This window comes from Panthera pardus, unplaced genomic scaffold (assembly GCF_024362965.1).
Source record: "Panthera pardus isolate Hobbes unplaced genomic scaffold, ASM2436296v1 HiC_scaffold_10, whole genome shotgun sequence".
NCBI lineage: Eukaryota > Metazoa > Chordata > Mammalia > Carnivora > Felidae > Panthera > Panthera pardus.
The window spans coordinates 69140370-69147683 of record NW_026526655.1 but is presented as its reverse complement, the minus strand read 5'-3'; the positions used below and the strand labels follow the sequence as shown (position 1 = coordinate 69147683).

General features: G+C 40.5%; 1 long non-coding RNA gene across 2 annotated transcripts; it reads left to right on the top strand.

The window, feature by feature from the left end:
* The first annotated feature begins 2743 nt into the window (after nucleotides 1-2743).
* Nucleotides 2744-5968, top strand: LOC109269762 (uncharacterized). Of its 2 annotated transcripts, none has more exons than XR_008422183.1 (2): nucleotides 2744-2861; nucleotides 5703-5968. It is a non-coding gene; the product is annotated as an uncharacterized LOC109269762 (long non-coding RNA). The 2 variants fall into 2 exon arrangements; XR_002081255.2 differs by lacking the exon at nucleotides 2744-2861 and adding an exon at nucleotides 3233-3454.
* Nucleotides 5969-7314: the final 1346 nt, after the last annotated feature.

Below are 7314 nucleotides of genomic sequence, written 5' to 3'. Positions count from 1 at the left end.
ATGCAGCAGGCTTCAGGGATGGCCTGAGAATTTGCATTTCTGTCAGTCTCCCAGGTGATGCTGACACTGCCATCAGTAAACCACACTTTGCATCCTCCTACTCCTTCTAAAATCTTGTTCTATCAACAATCCTTCCGGCACAGAATATAGACTCCGTGAGATGAGACACTATGTTGGGTTCATTGCTGCATATTCAGAACTTAGCATCATGTTAGGTAGAAAAAAAATATATAGTTAAATATATATATGTGTGTCAAAATAATTTATTATCCTTTTTTTCCTTGAGTATCTTTCCCTACTGCCTGCAAATATGTTTGGGAATCCCTGTCCAAACAAAAGTTCTCCCTTGATATATTATACCATCTTAAGCACCTGGACTAAATCATGTTAAGGTCAAGTTTCTTTTGCCAGAAAATGAGCTAAAAAATATATGGTTTTTAGAACTTCTGGATTTTGGAATTGCAACAATCTACGGACCTGCAGGGCATAGTGGCTCCACCATTCAGTAACTGTGTATATTGGACAATTTTTTTCAACCTCTCTATGCTTTTGTTTCCTCATCTACAACGAGGATAATATTAACTACATATCTCATAGGGTTATCAAAAGAAAAAATGTTGTTATATATGACAGTGCTTGATACAGAATTAATGTCCACCATAGAATATATTCTATGCAAGAGCAAGCTACTGAACTATTTAGCTTAATTTCTAATATTAATAAGGCCCCAAGAGGTAAGTAACAAATGACAGAAATACCTGCCCGGAAAGTTGTGGTCCTAGGGAAAAAAGAAACTGTAGTCTGGGGAGTCACCCACATCCTTGTATAATTGCAACTATGATGTAAGGATGTTATTTGTCAAGAATCAATTGCTGCAGTACCAGGGAGAGAAACTCAGGCAATCAGAAAGTCAGAGGGAGAACCAAGAGCATAATGTGTTTCCAAACACTGATGGGATAAATAGTGACAAAGAATGTAAAAAAGAAAAGTATAATCATAGGATAGTAAAACAAAGTATAGGATCATGGTACCAAAGTTAAGGACAAGAAAAGAAATTAATTTTAAAAATATATTAAAAAGGCTTCCAATTGACAAAGTGTGCTTTATTGTTATAAGGCTTCTAAAGTTTGCCCTTTCAGAATCACATCTTTATGAAGAATCTCCTCTATGGCACTCGTATGCTCATGAATCATCTCAGTGATTCTTATGAACAACAAATTTGTTGTTATCATTATCCCCAGTTTTACATGTGAGGAACTGAGGATTAGAGGTCAAATAAAATAACTAACAATTGGTGGGGCTAAAATTCAAACTCAAGGGTAGCCAGTTTACTTCTAGATATTCGACTACTTCGTGTGATAAAGGAAAACAGATATTCTAGGAGTGGGACTACATGGTGGGGATGATGATTTTATATCTGCACTTCTTCCTCTTCTTGAAGAAACTTCTAAAAGACTAATCTACACCTGATGACATTTTTTCTTGCCCATATTTAATGTACAGTCACCTCCATTCTAGCTTCCCCTCACAGAACACCTCTGAATGCCTCTTGATTATGTAAAAAAGGTTCTCTACGTGTCCATCTCCACTGGATACTATGCTTCCTACATCTTATTTAACCTTTCCATAGCAATCAACCTAGTTCATAATTTTTTTCTCTCTCAGAAAACAGTTTCTTCCACTGTGGTTGTAATGCCGTAGTGTCCCTCTTACTTTTCTAATTGTGCCTTCTCATCTCCATTTATTGTGTCATCTCCTCTAAACAAGCTTTAAATGCTGGAGCTCCTTAGGGCAAATTTCTAGGATGCCTTTCATTCTTGCTCTTCACTTATTCCCCGGAGACATTGTTACCCACTGCCATGGCTACAAATACTACGCATTAACCATGAACAGATTTCTTTCTCTAGCCTCCATTTCCAATGGCCTATCAGATATCTCCATTCAGATGTCTCATAAACCCCTTGAACTTCACATGTCCGAGATGGAACTCACCATCTTCCACTCAAATCTCCTATTTCTGTTTTGCCCACGTACTCCAAATCATCTTCTCCTCTTCACCATTGCAATGATGTTCTAACTGGACTCTTTGTTTTTGTGATATTATTTCACTGTAGATTCACTTTCAAATGTAGAAATGTAACAGGCTTTATGAATGAAAACACAAACAAAACAAAGTGAAATAAAAGAAAATTAAAGGAAAGGGGCACCTGGGTGGCTCAGTCAGTTAAGCACCTGATTCTTGGTTTCGGTTCAGGTCATGATTTCATGCTTTGTGAGTTTGAGCCCCACTTTGGGCTCTGCACTGCCAGCAGGGAGCCTGCCTTGGATTCTCTCTCCCTCTCTCTCTGCCCCGACTTGTGCTGTCTCTGTCTCTCTCAAAATAAACTTAAAAACAATTTTAAAAAGAAGAGTATTAAAGGAAAGGAAAATAAAGAAAAGAGAAGGAAAGAAATGGAGAAGAAAAAAGGAAAACAACACTTCACTATTCTTAATAACCATCCTCTTGGCCTCCCCTTTTCAACCACAACAAAGACATTTCTATGGCATAAAGGGCCAGAAGTAATGTTTCTGAATCTACCTGTATTCTATAAACTTTAAATGAAAAATTTCCCTAATCATATTTTTTCCATTTTATCCATCAACAAATATTTATTGATGAAACATCATATGCATAATCTTGCATTAGATTCTAAGGAACAATGGGGGACATGACATACCCTTCACTCTCATGAAGCTTGAATTCTGGAGGAAGAAACATCCAACAAACAAGTAAAATAATACATAGAATTCTGTACATTGCTATAAGGAAACAATAGGGTACTATGAAAAAGTGAGAGAAAATTGTTGGTTGTTCTATAATGGTAAGAAAAGATACTTCCAAGGAGATGAATCTTATATAAGAGAAGAATATTCCAGAAAGTGGGACTATTATGTGTGAAGATCCTGATATGGGAAAAATGGAATCTATTTGTGAACTGAAGATAACCAATATCATTAGAAAGTTAGCTCAGTGTGGTAGATTAAGTTATTGGCTTCGATTCTTTATCCTTATAAGCACATCCTTCGCCGTGTAACAATGCATTTCCTTGCACAAAAGGCAGAGTGTATCTCTATGCTTCTTGACTCTAGACTCAATTATGTGAATTTCTTTAATCAATGGAATATGAATGAAATTAGTATTGCGCCAATTCTGAATGTAGTCCTTACAAAGCCAAACGCTTTGGCTTTCCCTGTTGCACCTCTGTCATTTCAAGAAAAGAACATGCTTTTTCTAGCCTGCTAGTCCAGAAAGATGAGAGACACATAAAGCAGAACCACAGGGTTGATTGCAGACTTTCAATTTTAATCAAAGCTGTCCAGGTGATTTTATCTAGTCCATCCAACCTCCAGTTTATGGATGCCTGAATAAGCCCAGCCAAGATCAGTGGAGCCATTTCAGCCAACCTACAGACATGTAAGAAACAAATTCTTAATATTGTATGCCACTGAAATTTTCTACTTGTTTGTTATACAGCAGTAGCTGAATACTATAGTTGGCAAGATAGGTAAGACAAAATTAGGATTCATAGAATATTGTAACATGTTTTGATGAGTCAATTACGGATATCAAGTTATGGTGGCAAGGGAGGTAAAAAAGGAGAAAAATAAAACAGTCAAATATGGCATCATGAAGACAGAAAAGTCACAAAGGAAGAGTGCTTAACTATGGCAACCTAAGTCCACTGTGTGAAATAAGAACGAATAAATGTCCATAGGATTTGGTAAACATTTGCAACCTGTACAAAGGTAATTAAATTGAATGGTAGAAGGAAAACTCAGAATGGATTGGGATGAAGAATAAGTAGGAGATGAAGTCAAGACTTTATTTACAAACAACTCTTTTCTCAAGAAATATATTTGCTCTGGGGTGCCTGAGTTGCTCAGTTGGTTGGGCAACCAACTTTGGCTCGGGTCATGATCTCATGGTTTGTGGATTCGGCCCCTGTGTCGGGGTCTGTGCTGACAGCTCAGAGCCTGGAGCCTGCTTCAGATTCTGTGTCTCCCCCTCTCTCTGCCCCTCCCCTGCTCATGCTCTATGTCTCTCTGTCTCTCAATAATAAATAAACGTTAAAAAATTTAAAAAAAAAAGAAATATATTTGTTTTCAGTTTTGAATAAGAAAAATCTTTCCTTCAACACCCAATACAGTAGTTACATTGTAGCCATGTTACTTAAATTTAACTTCAACAGTATTTCTACATTTCTTAAGGAGTCAGTGTTTTGTTTTTTTTTTTTTTTTCAACGTTTTTTATTTATTTTTGGGACAGAGAGAGACAGAGCATGAACGGGGGAGGGGCAGAGAGAGAGGGAGACACAGAATCGGAAACAGGCTCCAGGCTCTGAGCTGTCAGCCCAGAGCCCGACGCGGGGCTCGAACTCACGGACCGCGAGATCGTGACCTGGCTGAAGTCGGACGCTTAACCGACTGCGCCACCCAGGCGCCCCAGGAGTCAGTATTTTTTTAAGGAGAGTATTATATTTCACTGCCAAACAAAAGATTTTAAATTACTAATTTGTTATTCAAAGCATGTAATGTTAAAAATTGTATATTTTGTAGATATATTTATTTATAAATAATAAATTAAATATATACACATGTTAGTATTACTAATTCAACACTGAAGAATGCTGGATATACCTTACTACCTATGTATTTTAAATCAAGTGTCTATTTTGATGATTTTTACTGGAAGAAGGAAAAATTTTGTCTCTGGGAAAAAAGCAACAAAAGAGAAATATTTTCACAGATGGTTGAAACAATATATGGAGGAAACAGTAAACAGTGAAGAACCCTGTAGACAGATGTGGAGATTAGTTTAAAGCCACAAGATAGGAGTAGTTTGAACACAGAGTGGCAAAGACTCTTTATTAAAAACACACAAAACCATACAGACTGCTTCGTCAAAGCAGACAACCACAAATTTAAGATAAGAAGGATCTGCTTTCTGTATCTAATAGGCCATTAGGGTATAATGTATTCACACTGAAAAACTAACAGAACAAATATGTCTTGTTTTTTTACCAGGTAATACTTCCCACAAACTTCCAAGAATAAGATTGGATACGTTTACATATATTTTTGATGTGGGAAAACATACATTAAGGTCTCAAAGCACAGTCAGTCGGTGACATTTCTTGCTTTAAAGCACAAAACCTCTATATGTCTGCCGAATCTACAAATCTTTTTAGCATGGCACCTCTTCAGTTTGGTAATTATTTTGTCAGTCTGAATGCTGAAAAGGTAGATTTTTTTTAAACCGTGAAAATTATATATAATCCCATAACTTACACCTGATGGTTGCAAGATGTGTTAATAATTTTAAAAAAGAAAATAATCAAATCCCTGCAAGCAGCCACCTAAAATACCATCTACTCTAGCAGCCAGGATGCATGAGCACAAGAGGGAGCGAGAGGATACACCTACAGGTGGAGTCAGACTGAAATGCCCTGGGCAGAGTAATTACTCGGCATCCTTTCAAATTGATATTCTTTACATATTTGTTCAATATTTATTTAGGGAGATAAGGATGAGAACTTCTGAGAAGTGATTTGTGTGTTTGTTTCCACTTGAGGGACAATGCTGTGAATGTGAAACTAATTTCAAATTCATGATCTTTATGGAGAGATCAGAGATAACAGACATTTTCTTTTTTTCTTTTGGAGGCAACTATGGATTTGCATGGTCTGGATCTCCCTCCAGAAAAATCTGCTGCAGAGAGCATAGTTGATTGAGTTTCCAGAACACCTGTATTCCTCCCTAGCAGCCACACCAACGCCATGCTTTCCCTAGGCTGCTGCCAGCAATAATGAAGAGTGGTGGCCTACTAGAGCCAGCTCATTTCTGTCTGACATTGAACTCCTTCAAGGAAAGGTTTTCTGAAGACTCTTCATGATCCTAGCCTAGATTTTCAATTACACTTCAATCTGAAGCTTTTCCTATCAAATCCTTTTCTCCTTTTAAGGTGTCAAATCTGTAGTCCATAGGATCAGAAATAATTTGAGTTCACATGGAAGGGAAAAAAATATTCATTTACAGGTTTGTCCTGTAAGGTTATATGAACTCTTCCATTTTCTTTCATAATATAGTCCAAATAGATCTGTGCTCTCTGAATGTTTTGCAGGACCCGACAGTGATTATTTTGTTGGTAACATAGTAGTGATCAGGCAGATTCAGCATGAAGTGGTTAATAGCCTGGAAGGCTTGATAAAACACATGCACTGAGAGAATGGGGATTAAGCCCTATGACAATTGAGAGATTCAGAGATCTTCCATTTCATTAAAAATATGAGTCTCCAGGAGATTGCGGAAGATGGCGGCGTAGGAGGACGCGGGGCTCACAGCGCGTCCGGCCGATCACTTAGATTCCACCTACACCTGCCTAAAGAACCCAGAAAACCGCCAGAGGATTAGCAGAAGGGAGTCTCCGGAGTCAAGCGCAGACTAGAGGCCCACGGAAGAGGGTAGGAAGGGCGGCGAGGCGGTGCGCGCTCCACGGACTGGCGGGAGGGAGCCGGGGCGGAGGGGCGGCTCGCCGGCCAAGCAGAGCCCCCGAGTCTGGCTGGCAAAAGCGGAGGGGCCAGACAGACTGTGTTCCGACAGCAAGCGCGACTTAGCGTCTGGGAGGTCATAAGTTAACAGCTCTGCTCGGAAAGCGGGAAGGCTGGAGGACAAAGGGAGGGAGAGCTGCTGAGCCCCCGGACGGCAGAGCTCAGCTTGGCAGGGAACAAAGGCGCCAGCGCCATCTCCCCCGCCCATCCCCCAGCCAAAATCCCAAAGGGAACCAGTTCCTGCCAGGGAACTTGCTCGCTCCGCGCAAACACCCAACTCTGTGCTTCTGCGGAGCCAAACCTCCGGCAGCGTATCTGACTCCCTCCCGCTGCCACAGGGCTCCTCCTGAAGTGGATCACCTAAGGAGAAGCGAGCTAAGCCTGCCCCTCCAGCCCCCGTGCACCTTGCCTACCCACCCCAGCTAATACGCCAGATCCCCAGCAACACAAGCCTGGCAGTGTGCAAGTAGCCCAGACGGGACACGCCACCCCACAGTGAATCCCGCCCCTAGGAGAGGGGAAGAGAAGGCACACACCAGTCTGACTGTGGCCCCAGCAGTGGGCTGGGGGCAGACATCGGGTCGGACTGCGGCCCCGCCCACTAACTCCAGTTATACACCACAGCACAGGGGAAGTGCACTGCAGGTCCTCACCACGCCAGGGACTCTCCAAAATGACCAAACGGAAGAATTCCCCTCAGAAGAATCTCCAGGAAATAACAACAGCT